Here is a 15,660-nt window from a genome sequence, read left to right on the forward strand (position 1 = left end):
CAAAATCAATCTAGCAGTTAATACAAACATGTATAGAGTGTGAAATGGTTGCATGAAGCCACATGTTAGGTTTAAAATGGCTTCCTTTACCTTGTTAGCTTACTTCAGTAAATATAAAATGAAACTAGTCTGAACATGGGCAAGTCCTACTAAAAATCATTACTCAAACCCACTTTCACATACCATTAACTTTCGTGAAAAAGCTTAGCATTTGTTTTGGGCCCAACCATTTTCAGCTGCAATGACATTCCCTCATCATAAAGTCAGAAGTGGGGATGTTCACTGATGATTGCACAATGTTTAGTACCATTCACAATTCCTCAGTTACTGAAGCAGTCTGTGTTCATACGGAGCAAGACCTGGATAACATTCAGGCTTGGGCTGATATGTGGCAAGTGACATTACGCCAGACAAGTGCCAGGTAATGATCATCTCCAACAAGAGAGAATCTAACCATCTCCCCTTGACACTCAACAGCATTGCCATTGCTGAATCCTCCAATATCAACATCCTGGGGCTTACCATTACCTAGGCAGTGATGCCCATATTCCTTGAACTATTAGAAAAAAAAACTGAACTGGAGCAGCCGTTTAAATATTTTTACAAATGCGTTCATTCATGAGATATGGGCATCGCTGGCTAGGCCATCCCTAATTGCACTTGAGAAGGTGATGGTGAGCTGTCTTCCTGGACTGCTACAGTCCACGTGGTGTAGGTACACCCACAGTGCTATTAGGAAGGGAGTTACAGGATTTTGACCCAGTGACAGTGAATGAACGGTGACTTAGCTCCAAGTTAGAATGGTGTGTGGCTAGGAGGTAAACTAGCAGGTGGTGGTGTTGTCATGCATCTGCTGCCCTTGTCCTTTAGTGGTAGAGGTTGCTGTTTTGGAAGGTGCTGCCGAAGCAGCCTTGGTGAGTTGCTGCAATCCATCTTGTAGATGGGACACACTGTTGCCACGGTGCATTGGTGGTGGAGGGAATGCGTGTTTAAGGTGATGGATGGGGTGGGCTGCTTTGCCCTAGATGGTGTCGAGCTTCTTGAGTGTTGTTGGAGCTGCACTCATCCAGGCATTGGAGAGTGTAGATGTTCAGGGCTGAAGGAGTGAACATGTAGAACTGAAGAAACAGAACTGCCCACATGATGATGTAAGAAACACATAGCCAAGAGTCGAGAAGGAAAAAAACTCATGGCTTAGACTGAGTAATACTTGTAGTCTCGTCTATCTGGAAAGAGTTGTATTCCTTCGATAAACCAGTTACTGTTCAGGCATATGTATGGTTGGGGTTATCAGGCCCCACCATGGCAAGACTCACCATGGGGCATGTGGCAGGCCAGCCAAAAATCCATTGACTTTTGGTGGGACTAGAAGATCCTGGCAGTGGGTGAGGATAGAAAATCCCGTTCTATGTCTCTGCAATTGTTCCTTAGCTAGTAACAACCAACTTACAACAGAGAATATTCCATTACAATCCTGACTAGTGCCTTGTACATGATGGATAGGTTTTGGGGAGTCAGGAGGTGAGTTACTCGCCGCAGAATTCCCAGCCTCTGACCTGCTCTTGTAGCCACAGTATTTATATGGCTAGTCCAGTTCAGTTTCTGGTCAATGGTAACTCCCAGGATGGTGATAGTGGGGGATTCAGCAATGGTAATGCCATTGAATGTCAAGGGGAGATGGTTAGATTCTCTTGTTGGAGATGGTCATTGCCTGGCACTCGTGTGGCATGAATATTAATTGCCACTTATTAGCCCAAGCCTAAATGTTATTTATGTCTTGCTGCATATGGGCTGCTTCAGCATCTGAGGAGTCGCAAATGGTGTTGAACATTGTGCACTCATCAGCGAACATCCCCACATCTGACCTTATGATGGAAGGAAGGTCATTGATGAAACAGTTGAAGATGGTTGGGCCGAGAACACTACCCTGAGGAATTCCTGCAGTGATGTCCTGGATTTGAGATGATTGACCTCCAACAACCACAACCATCCTCCTTTTTGCTAGGTATGATTCCAACCAGTGGAGAGTTTTCCCCCATTCCCATTGACTTCAGTTTTGCTAGGGCTCCTTGATGCTGTGCTTGGCCTAATGCTGTGTTGATGTTGAAGGCAGTCACTCTTACGTCACCTCTTGAGTTCAGTTCTTTTGTCCATGTTTGAGCCAAGGCTGTAATGAGGTCAGGAGCTGAATGGACCTGGCAGAACCCAAACTGAGCATCAGTGAGCAGGTAATTGATGTGTAAGTGCCATTTGATAGCACTGTTGATGACCCATTCCATCACTTTGCTGATGATCAAGGATGAACTGATGCGATTGTAATTGGCTGGCTTGGACTGTGGCCACAAGAGCAGGTCAGAAGCTAGGAATTCTGAGACAAGTAACTTATTCCATGACTTCCCAAAGTCTGTTCATCAACTACAAGGCATAACGACTGCAATGCAATACTCTTCACTTGCCTGGATGACAGTGGCTCCAACAACACTCAAGAAGTTCGACACCATCCAGAATAAAGCAGCCCCATTGATCAGCAACCCATTCAGCAACCTAAACATTCACTCCCTCCACCACCGACACACAGTGGCAGCAGTGTGTGCCAAATACAGCACTGCAGCAACTCACAAAGCCTCCTTAAATAGCTCCTCCCAAACCCACGACCTCTATCATATAGAAGGACAAGGGCAGCAAATGCATGGGAACACCACCACCTGCTTGTTCCCCACCAAGCTACACACCATCCTGACTTGGAACATATCACTGTTCCTTAACTGTCGCTGGATCAAAATCCTGGAACTCCCTTCCTAACGGCACTGTGGGTGTACCTATACTACATGGACTGCAGCGGTTCAAGATTGAAGGTACGTCAATGCCACATTTGGATGGGCAACAAATGCTTTCCTTGCCGGTAAGGTGCGCATTTCATGAAGGAATTTAAAAATGTATCATTCTACTCTTTTTATCATCCCATTTCCATGACTCTTTCAAATCCCAGGTGCTAGGTGTCAGACCATTTCAACTCTAACTTCCTATTTATCTCCCCAATGTGGTTTCGGCTGCTTTTATGGACAGAACAGCCCTTAGTTAGGTCATAAATGATGTCTCCATGACTATTCCCATGCTGCATTATACCCTCGGCATTCTCTTGATCTCTCTGCAGCTTTCAATATGGTCGGCAATACTATACTTTTATTCTGTTTTTCATTTTGGAGGGAAATCCCTTGTTTTTCTCACCTTACCTATGATATTGTAGTTTTTTAAATTCATTCGGAGGGTGTGGGTGGCACAGGCAAGACCAGCATTTATTTCCCAACTCTAACTAAGCAGTGACTTCTTTTCTCTTCTTAAAGATCAATCCTGGCTCATACCCCACTCCTCCCCCACTGCACCACCTCCTCTTTGTTCTTCTGTTTGCTGCCCCTTAGCAACATCAGCTGTCAACTAGCAGTACCACTGATGGCGTAGTGGTATTGTCACTGGACTGGTAATCCAGTGACCCAAGGTAATGCTCTGGGGACCAGGGTTTGAATCCCACCATGGCAGATGGTGGCATTTAAATCCAATAAAAATCTGGAATTAAAAGCCTGATGATTGTTGTAAAAACCCATCTGATTCAACTATTACCATTTAGGGAAGGAAATTTGCCACCCTCACCTGGTCAGGCCTATGTGTGACTCCAGATCTGCAGTAATGTGATTGACTCTTAAATGCCCTGTGAAATAGCTTAGCAAGCCAATTGGTTGCATCAAGCTTTAAAAAAATCAATAACAAGGAATGACCACCTGGCATTGACCGAGTCACCAGAAAGAGCAATGGCAAACCCAGCCTTGTTGACCCTGCAAAGTCCTCCTTATGAACATCTGGAGGCTTGTGCCAAAATTTGGAGAGTTGTCTTGCAGACTAGTCAAGCAACCCCCAGACACCGCCATCATCATCCCTGCATATGTCCTGTCCCACCAGCAGGACCAACCCAGCAGAGGCGGCGGCACAGTGATATACAGTTGGGAAGGAGTTGCCATGGGAGTTCTCAACATCGACTCCAGACCCCATGAAGTCTCATGACATCAGGTCAAACATGGGCAAGGAAACCTCCTGCTGATTACCATGTACCGCCCTCCCTCAGCTGATGAATCAGTGCTCCTCCATGTTGAACGTCACTTGGAGAAAGCACTGAGGGTGGCAAGAGCGCAGAATGTTCTCTGGGCGGGGGACTTCAATATCCTATCACCAAGAATGGCTCGGTAGCACAACCACAAACCGAGCTGGCCATAAAGGACATAGCTGCTAGGCTGGGCCTCTGGCAGGTGGTGAGGGAAAAACATACTTGACCTCATCCTCACCAACCTGCCTGGCGCAGATGCCTCTGTCCATGAGAGTATTGGCAGAAGTGACCACCGTACAGTCCTTGTGGAGATTAAGTTCTGCCTTCACATTGAGGATGCCCTCCATCATGTTGTGTGGCATTACCACCGTGCTAATTGGGATAGATTTTGAACAGATCTAGCAACTCAAGATTGGGCATCTATGAGGCACTGTGGGCCATCAGCAGCAGCAGAACTGTACTCAAACCCAAACTGTAAACTTTGGTCTGGCATATTTCCCAATGTACCATTACCATGAAGCCAGCGGATCAACCCTGTGTCAATGAGGAGTGCAGGAGGACATGCCAGGTGCAGCACCAGACATACCTAAAAATGATGCGTCAAGCTGGTAAAGCTACAACACAAGAGTACTTATGTGCCAAACAGCATAAACAGCAAGTGATAGAGCTAAGTGATTTCACAACCAGCGGATCAGATCTGAGCTCTGCAGTCCTGCTACATCCAGCCATGAATGGTGGTGGACAATTAAACAACTTACTGGAGGAGGAGGTTCCACAAATATTCTCAATGATGGAGGAGCCCAGTACATCAGTGCAAAAGATAAGGCTAAAGCATTTGCAACAATCTTCAACCAGAAGTGCCAAGTGGATGATCCATCTCGGCCTCCTCTGGAGGTCCCCAGCATCACAGATGCCAGTCTTCAGCCAATTCAATTCACTCCATGTGATATCAAAAAATGGCTGAAGGCACTGGATACTGCAAAGGTTATGGGCCCTGACAATATTCTGGCAATAGTACTGAAGACTTGTGCTCCAGAACTTGTCACACCCCTTGCCAAGCTGTTCCAGTACAGCTACAACACTGGCATCTACCCAGCTATGTGGGAAATTGCCCAGGTACATCCTGTACATGAAAAGCAGGACAAATTCAACCTGGCTGCCCCATCAGCCTACTCTCGATCATTAGTAAAGTGACAGAAGGAGTAATCAACAGTGCTATCAAGTGGCAATTGATTAGCAATAACATGTTCACTGACGCTCAGTTTGGGTTCTGCCAGGTTCACTCAGCTCCTGGCCTCATTACAGCCTTGGTCCAAACATGGACAAACATGTACAAAAGAGCTGAGTGTGGCATCAAGGAACCCCAGCAAAACTGGAGCCAATGGGAATCGGGGGGAAACACTCCACTGGTTGGAGTCATACCTAGCACAAACGAAGATGATTGTGGTTGTTGGAGATCAATATTCTCAGCCCCAGGACATCACTGCAGGGATTCCTCAGGGTACCTCAGGGTAGTGTCCTAGGCCCAGCCATCTTCAATTGCTTCATCAATGACCTTCCTTCCATCATAAGGTCAGAAGTGGGGATGTTCGCTGATGATTGCACAATATTCAGCGACATTTGCGACTCCTCAGATACTGAAGCAGCCCATGTCCAAATGCAGCAAGACCTGGACTAGCCATAAAAATACCTGTGGCTACAAGAGCAGGTAAGAGGCAAGGAATCCTGCAGCACGTAACTCACCTCCTGATTCCCCAAAGCCTGTCCACCATCTAATAGGAACAAGTCAGGAATGTGATGGAATACTCTCCACTTGCCTGGATGAGTGCAGCTCCAACAACACCCAAGGAGCTTGACACCATCCAGGCTAAGCAGCTCATTTCATTGGCACTCCATCCACAAACATTCACTCCCTCCACCACCAACAAATAGCGGCAGCAGAGTGTATCACCTACAAGATGCAGAAACTATCCAAGGCTCTTTTGGCAGTACCTTCCAAACCCATGACCATTGCCATTTAGAACAAGGGCAACAGATAGGTGGGAATGCCACTGCCTGGAAGTTCTCCTCCAAGCCACTCACCATCCTGATTTGGAAATATATCGCCGTTCCTTCACTGTCGATGGGTCAAAATCCTGGAACTCCCTCCCTAACCACACTGTGGGTGCAACTACACCACAGGGACTGCAAAGGTTGAAGAAGGAAGCTCACCACCACCTTCTCAAGGACAATAAGAAATGGACAATAAATGCTGGGCTAGCCAGTGAAGCCCACATCCCATAAATGAAGAAAAAGACTACGTCACCTGCCAATGAATGTTGGCTTCACCTTTCCACCTGCATTCTGTCAGTCTGATTGTCTGACATCAAGCCTTGCATGAGCCATACATTCCTGATAGAATAATCACACATGGTTTTTGGATAGATTTGCTTTCAAAGTTGAATGATCTAAATACTTCAGGCTCTATGTTCTTTGATGCTGGTTGGTATGAAGCAGCCTCAGTTCCGGGTACAAATAAGCTAGATTGAGGTGTCAGCTGTGGCTCAGTTCATAGCACCCTCGCCTTTCAATCAGAAGGTTGTGGGTTCATGTCCCACTCCCGGAAACCAAGAACTGTGAATGTACTCGAAAGCGTTACAAATAAGCTAGATAACTTATCCAATTAAATTGAATGAGGTTCACCAATCTGAGATAGCTGAACATTGATTCTGGTCAAGCCCCATAGTTTAATTGTGCTTTTTGCAAAATAGAAGGGGTTTTATTAGTTAACTTTAAATTAAATGTTCATAAAAATATGAAGCAACTGGCTAATGATATATCTCAAAATAGTTTAACTATTATTTTTCTTAATACCGTGAAATTCCCCTGATCCCCTTGCAACTTCAGTGAAAATTCGGGAGGGATTGAGTCCTTTTTAGGCAAGTATGCTGTTCTTTCCAGGGATTCTGCTCATCTCCTATTGGAGAATCCCCATGGAAATCCTGACATATTAACTATAGCAATCCTGAAGTAAGAAGCAGCAGTTTTTTGCTGCTTTCAAGGCAGACAATCTAATATTGAATGTTTGCAATCAGGTGTTCCTTAACAACACAATGTGACTTTCTAGTTGTTCCAGGTTACTTTCATGGAAAACACACTGTTTTACAGTTTAGCATATTCTGCATTATCTTGTGTAAGAAAACATATCAAATATCAGTGATAGTTTGGAGAATTGCTCACTTTTGAAAGTTGCTTTGAATTTAATAGGCTATTTCACTTGGAACCGCACTAAAAACCTTATAAAAGGTCAGACACATCATAGAAAATCAGTGCAGCATATTTTATTTAATCTGTTTTTTAAGAAAAAGGCAGATTAAAAATGTGAAATTCTCAATTGGTGCTTAGCCTCTGAGCAGGCTTATGCTGAACAATTTTAATTGAGAGAACACAAGAGGAAAGGCGAACGAAAGATTATTCCGAGGCCATTGTGAAATGCATGAGATGTTATATGATCAGCTGACAAACAAAAGTAGAAAGGGTAGAAAGTTAGAGCCAAAGATTGATATCAACATAGCTATGTATAGAATGGCATGTCCATATCTGTGACATTCATGTAAGTCCCATTCATTCCTGATCATTAACTTGCAACAGGAAAGGGGAATGATGATTAAGGGATAGACAGAATTATGTGATACACCAAACAGATTGGTTAGTACATTTGAAGCAAGTTACTTCCAACTAAGTTATCAATAAATTTAAAGCAACAGATTTGTTAAAATGGTGGATGCAGGAAATTCATCTGAATGTGTTAACCCAGATGTTCCTGAACTGGGGGTGTGCTAAGCTCATTGGAAGGGTCAAGAACAAGGAGGATAGGGCTGACCAAGAACAAGAGCGACCAATGCAAACTTGCATAGAAAGATGAAGAGTTTTATAGTCTGATCTTGGCATGTTTGAATCATAGCTGATTTCTAGTAGTGGACTTTGGACCAATCAAAGTAGCCGACCATTTTTGCACCAGAAGCCACATTGATATGTTTGGAATCTACGTGTACAATTCACTTTTGGTGGGGAGTCATTGGCTGCCCGTTATACACCCCTGTCCGATCTTCTTCCTCACTGGAGTCAGTGTAAATGGTTTGGGTGTGTTGAGACATGAATCATGTTAAAAATGATGGTAAAACATTTTTATTGTTTTTTTTAGTAACTGTTGGAAACCTCATCCCACCATGGATGAGGTTTCGTAAAAAATGCAAAGGCCACCTAGCCTATTCGCCTGCCCGCCAACCAAATGGTTGAGCGGGCAGTGAAAAACGCAAACTAATTACTTGTTTATGGGCCTTAATAAGCCTCTTAATTGTCGGTGGGCACGCTGCTGCCCCTCACAAGCGCCTGCCGACTGAAAGATCACGAGAGTGCGCAATGATGTTAGGAAGCTCGCTCAATGTCATGGCGCAATATTTCACTCCCGTTCAGGTCGGGGCTCGCGCCCGCCCACGGGGCGAAAAATTCTGCCCAATGAGTATATAATAACTTGAACAAAATGTAAATAAGGAGAACCTTCCACTTCCTTATCTCTGTAATCTCCTGCCCTAAAACCTGGCCTCCAAGATCACTGTGCTCCTCTAATTCAGGCACATCTCTGATTTTAATCTCTTTACCATTGTCAACAGTGCCTCCAGCTGCCTGGGCCTTAACCTGTGGAATTCTCTTTCTTAGTGTCTCCACCTCTGGCTTGGTGTCAAATCTTGATTGGCTATGATCCTCTAAAGTGCCTCGAGCACTTTACTACATTAAAAGTGCTAGAAAAACACTGGTAGCTGTTATACTTAATATTTTTATATTCTAAACACTAATATAATAGAATTTTAAGATTGACAAATTACCCATGTTTGATCTCCAGTGTTAATTATTGCATTTTACATAAACATCCTTCAAACCTTGCTTAGGTGGCTGGTATTATACCCATTAGCAGTTAATGGGTGACAATAAGACATCACTTGCCAATAATAATTACAATATGGATCAGTATGACTGAACAAATTGAAAGTTTGGACAGTTAAAGGCATTGAGCGTGGAAACAAAACAATTCTGGGTGGGTTGCTGCAAGTGATTTGTTACTGTGGAGAAGTGCTCAAAAACATGCAGCTTTATTGGTACCACAACAAGTTTCTGCAAAACTATGTTTTTTTTAGATAAGTCATGGTCATAAGTCATAAGCCACAAAAGTTGTGAAATTTACAATTTTATTTTTATAATGCACCAAATCACCACCTCTAATTCTGTGATGTTGGAGTTAATGCAAATTGCTCGGCAAATTGTAACTACTTTTGCTATATGCACACAGTGATTTTCTGGGGTCCAAAAGTACAGAAATGTTTCATTCTCTAAGTTGATGAATAAAAACCTTCACTAAAAATAATTACATGTATGTTATCTTTCATTTAAAAAGAATCATATTTCTTGAACCCTTTTAGGGAGATTAATGTTTGATACAGGATAGAGTACACTGTAAGAAATTATTTACGAGAACGTGGCCTGAAGATCAGACAGCAATTTTCTCTGGAATTTATACAGGGCGCTTTATGTCAGTAATCATGTCTTGGAAGAAACTCTACCTGTACTTAATTAAATTTATGTGTTTATAATGGGAGATAAATCAATATTCCAGAACCTCATGTAATTAAATGAGTTATTCAATTAAATGTTATTTTGTTCAGTGTTCCCATGTAATCAATTGTTATTAAGACTGTTTTCATTCTCATCCTAATTTAATTTATGAATTTAAAACATGCCCTATCATCATATAATGATGTATTATTTTTGTAGATGTCATGTGATTAGAAGTCCAGGCTTATGTTCTGCAAAAAGTCAGGAAAATACGTTATTGAAAAGATTAATAAAATTGAATTGCAAGTACCTTTGACTTTCTGCTTATTATAAATCACGTATTAAAGAGTAGATGTTCCTCTCTGTTATTTTAATGAATTGACCAACAGCAAATTTTGCCACATATTCCAATATTTTTTTCTTTGCAATCTTGCAGTTAAATTTGTAGCATAACTTAATTATTCACCTATGACAGCAACAGTATTGGAAAGAAGTGATTGCATGAATTTATGCTTCATCTACACTAAGGAGATTTTCAAACTGGCAAACAGTCACATCTGGAAAGGGAAAATACATGTGGCATAAAGGGAGTACTGAATGTAATCCTCATTATAACAATCTTCATTTAAACTAGATCAAGTGCAATTACTTTATTTGAAACAATAAATGTTTATGTGAGCACTGTACACTGAACAGCCAAGGAAGCCAAAGGATTTTTTTTCTGGCTGAGGGAACATTTTTCCAACTTGTGAATAAATTGTTTCTGCATTCTTGATCTAATATCCCCATATAGACCACCAGACAAAATAAAATCTCAAGCAGTTTTGGCTTGATCTATTTAGGTTTACACAGAAAACAGAGTTTTTATCTGCTGGATTGAGAATTGGCTGAATACCCATAAGCAGCAAAAGACTATGAATGGATTTGCATCTGTTTGGAGACCAATTGCCAGTGGTGTCCTATAGAGGTTTAGGGCCTTGGCTATTTACTATTTGCATTAATAATCTATTTGTAGGTTTTGGGGGAATAATTTGCATGTCCTGAATTTTACCTTTGGCGGGCGTGTGCAATCAGCGGGCCCAGGAGAAGTCAGAAAATGGGCCACTGACCTCGATCAGCCCCCGACCGTGAGTTCATGCTGGCTGGCCAATTAACAGCCAGTCAGCATGAAACACACGCTGAAAAGCTCAGCGCTGCCAGGGGTGGGGGGAGATGGGGGGGGAGGTGAAGAGGGTGGATGATGATGTCACCACGGGCGCGGGCGAGCGCTGTGAGAGAGCTCCCTGAAGGCAGACAGCTGCCTCAGGGAGCTGCAGACCTTCAAATGATCAAATAAAGGTTTTAAAAAGCTGCAAAAAAATGTCCATGCACCACAATCAAGCCCCTGAAAATATATCTCTCATAAAAATGCTCTCCCCAGGTATTTATTTTTATCTTTATTTCATAACGGAAATTTCATCCCCCCTTTGGATGAGGTTAGATGAAAAATGTAAAGGCCGCCCTGGTCGATTCGCCCGTCCGCCAACCGTAAGATCGGACGGGCCACGAAAAATCAGAGGCAATTGTGCCGTCAATGGGCTTAATTGCCCTCTTAATTGTGACTGGGCGCACTTCCGGCTTTTGCGCACACCCGTCGAGTGAAATATCATGCAATTGCGCGGCGAAGTCAGGAAGCTCGTCCAACATCTTCTTGCCCGATCGTGTCGGGCGTGCGCCCGCCCGCGGGACATAAAATTCTGCCTCATGTTTGTGAACGATACTAAAACGTGTGAAAGTTAGAACTGCAGAGACTTTCAAATAATAACAGGCAACAACAGCTTGTATTTATGTGGCATCATTAATGTGATAAAACATCCCAAAGTACTTCACAGGAACGTTATAAAATAAAATGTGACACCAAGCCACAAAAGGAGATACTAGGGCAGGTGACCAAAAGCTTGGTCAAAGAGGTAGGTTTTAAAGAGTACCTTAAAGGAGGAAAGAGATATAGCGAGGTGAAGAGGTGCATATGGAGGGTATTACAGAGTTTAGGGCCTAGGCAACTGAAAGCATAACCACCAATGGTGGAGAAATTAAAATTGGGGATGTTGAAAAGGCCAGAATTAGATGAGCGTAGTTTTTTTTTGAGGGATGTGGGTCTGGAGGAGATTACAGAGATAGAGAGGGGCGAGGCCATGAAGGGGTTTGAAAATAAGTTTGAGAATTTTAAAACCAAAGCATTGCTTGACTGGGAGCCAATGTAGGTCAATGAGCACAGGAATGATAGGTAAACAGGGCTTGATGCAAATAAGGACATGGGCAGCATGTTTTGGATGGCCTCAAGTTTATGGAGGATAGAATGTGGGAGACTAGATAGGAATGTGTTGGAATTATCAAGTCTGGAGGTACAAAGACATGGATGAGGATTTCAGAGCAAATGAGCTGAGGAAGAGGCGGAAATGGGTGATGTTACGGAGGTGGAAACAGGCAGTCTTAATGATCATGTAAATATGTGGTCACAAGCTCAAACATGACACCAGGGTTGCACACAGTTTGGTTTAGTCTCAGTTGCCATGGAGAGGAATGGAATCAGCGGTTAGGGATAAGAGTTTGGAGGGGGAAGCAAAAATAATGGCTTCAGCCTTCCTAATATTTAATTGGGGAACATTTCTGCTCATCCAGTACTGGACGTCAGATCAGCAGTATGATAATTTAGCAACAGTGTAGGAGCTGAGGGAGGTGGTCATGAGGTAGAGCTGGGCATCGTCAATGTTCATGTGAAAACTAACTTTGTACTTTCGGATGATGCAGACATAGATATACTGCGGGAATGGACCCAGGTTTGGTAAATAATGATTCATTTAAATTTTTTAATTTAGAAAATTTAGAAGGCAGTGTTAAGCATAGGGGAAGGGTAAATGCTAAATATACTTTTATCATTCAGAAGAAAGAAATAAGGCTATTGGTGAAAGAGAACTGGGTGTGTTAGTGCATCAAGTTCTAAAGGCTGTTACGATCCCCATGCAGACCAATAACTTGTAAAAATAAATTCAAACTTCAAGTTAATAGCTGGAAAGATTTAACATTTTAAGCCTTTTACTGTAACAAGCAAACATTGACTAAGCACTATTCGTATGTGCAACTTACACTTTAAACACTGAACAAAGCCTTCTTCTTTTACATTTAACAGAACCGAAAATCCCACTTCACGCTTATACTTTCCATTGTCTCTTATGTAGACATTCAATTCTCCCAGACCCAGTCCAAAGTGATCCTTAGCTCCCGAAGGTTTACTTCTGCTCTTTTCCTTACCCAGCCTGGTAACTTTTAACACCAGAACTGTTTTTTATGGCTAAGGGTTTTCTTGGTGATTCTTCCTATAGCACAAACCAGTGAATCTCTCAACCTTGATTCAAATACTCATGAATTTGGCCTTTCAATTCGATCTCAAGCTCATACACACATTCTTATGTGGTGAAGCGTAGAGGCTTTCAGCTTCTAGCTGCTCTCTCTCTCCCGGATGCTCACAGGTTTCCTGTGTCTGTGAGGTGTCAAACTAATCCTCGCCTCCCTTCAATCCTTAACAACCACATTGCTCAGCCCTGTCGTCAGGCAGACCTGAGAACAGGTCACACGATCCATTCATTTTACCCATTTGTCCAATTTTAGTCTCCTCAAATGATGGAGAATATGTAAAGGGTGCAGAGAAGGACTACAAAGTTAATTTCCAGCATATAACAACTTAATTTCCCAGATCAGCTCAAAAATCAGAGTCTCTGAACTTTAGAGGTGCATAAACATAGGTCTGATTTAATGGAGATTTATAAAATAACAAAGGGACAGGTTATATTTATGTGGACCAGTTACTTTAACTGACTAGATTAAGGAGGACCAGGGTTGACAATTGCAGGTTAGATCAAGGCAGAACTAAATTGTATGACAGGCAGCTCTTCTTTTCACAGAGAACTGTGGCCCAGTGGTACAGGCAGCTGCCTTATGCAATGAATGCTGATTCACCAAATTCCTTCGAGTAAGAGTGGGACCCATTTCTGGCTGGGCAAGAGGTAAGGTTGTCTATTATGTAAAGCAGAGCCAATGTGATCTCCTGGAGTATTTCAGATTGCTCAAGTTGGTCGGAAACGAATCTTCTTTCTTAATTGGTCTGGGTTTTATTCTATTTTTTCACCACTCCTGTGAGATCACAAGGCTCTGGGTAAGTTGTGAGTTTATGAGCAGGATTTTACATTTGGCATGTGGGGGTGGGCCCGACATGCCGGAACGTAAAATGACACGCGATGACGTCGGGCGATATTTCGGTAGACGGGCGCTATGAGGACAGAGGTGCGCCCGCCATAAATTAACGAGCCAGTTAAGGCCCTTGAGGCACCAACTATCTTTGATTTTATGCAGCTCATTCGATTTTCAGGGCGTCACATGGGCACAACGGGCAGGCGGGTAGGCCACATTTTCAAAAACCTCATCCACCGGTGGGATAAGAGGGGTGGTGGACTCACTAATGCGAGTTGTTAGTACTTTAGATTATAACTTACTGTTACTTGCTTGTGTGAACAGGACATCTTCATTTCGCTTCAGAGCTGCTTTGACAGAAATAATGGACTTCAGTTCAGGACTCCCGAGGAATCATAACACTTGGGGCCTTCCAGGTATCAGACAGCCTTCTCTTACTCTGGGAATGGGGATTGTGATCTCCGCTGGAGGCACCTCTGAGGAGGAAGAGAGGGCCAGATGGGGGAGGAGGCCAGGTGTCCCTTTTCAGCCTCCAGGGGAGCGACTTGTGGGAGGACAAGCGCAGGCACATGGGACGCAGGGCCAACCGGAAGTGCAAGGCAGAAGGGGCCGCAGAAGATGCCAATATCCTGCTTCCAGGGTTTACAGGCGGCGATGCAGCTACCTCAATATGTCTGAGGTGCAATGCTGAAGGAGGTTCCATCTCTCAAGGGAGACCATGACCTCCATCTGTCAAATGATTTGCCCTGAGATCAGCTCCGACGGTGTGGGTGGAAATTCCATGCCAGTGACTCTGAAGGTCACAGTGGCCATCAACTTCTATGTCTCCGGTTCTTTCCAGGGGTCGGTGGGTGATCTTTGTGGAATCTCCCAGTCAGCTATCCACAGTTGTGTCAAGCAGGTGACAGACGCTCTGTTCAGGCGTGCATTGACTTTCATTCACTACCGCATGGACGAGGCCAGCCAGGCTGATCGAGCCAGAGGCTTTGTCATGATTGCTGGCTTCCCCCGTGTCCAGGGTGCAATCAACTGCACAGGTGGCCATTAATGCGCCAGCGGGTCAGCCGGGAGCCTTCGTCAACTGGAAGGGATTCCACTCCATGAATGTGCAGATAGTGTGTAACCACAAGCTGTAGATTCTGCAAGTCTGTGCAAGGTACCCAGGCAGCTCCCATTATGCTTACATCCTCAGACACTCCCAGGTGCTGAGGCTCTTCAGTGCTCCAGCCTGGCTTGATGGATGGCCACTAGGCGACAAGGGCCATCCCCTCAAAAGGTGGCTTATGACGCCTCTCTACCATCAAAGAACAGAGGCTGAGCAGCGGTATAATAGGAGCCACGCCTCCACAAGGGCTGTGGTGGAGAGAACCATCGGTCTTCTCAAGATGCATTTCTGATGCCTGGACCATGCAGGGGGCGCACTCCAATACCCCTCAGATCGTGTGTCACTGATAGTGGTTGCATGCTGCGCCCTTCACAATCTGGCGCTGGAAAGGGGGGACGCAGTGGAGGAAGAAGATGTTGACGCAGCTGGTCTGGCAGCAGACGATGAGTCCAGTAGTGAATCATGAGAACGCTGAGGGGATAGACGCTGACCTGGGCAACCTCCAGGGAGGCAGGGACACCCGGGAGGCTTTGATTCAATGATCCTTCAGCTAGCCTACCAAAAATGAACCACCACCACATGCCAGGGCTGCAGGATCCATACTCGATACCTGATAGGAACATTTGCTTGGTGAACAACATAC

This window comes from Cetorhinus maximus, chromosome 8 (assembly GCF_964194155.1).
Source record: "Cetorhinus maximus chromosome 8, sCetMax3.hap1.1, whole genome shotgun sequence".
Classification (NCBI taxonomy): domain Eukaryota; kingdom Metazoa; phylum Chordata; class Chondrichthyes; order Lamniformes; family Cetorhinidae; genus Cetorhinus; species Cetorhinus maximus.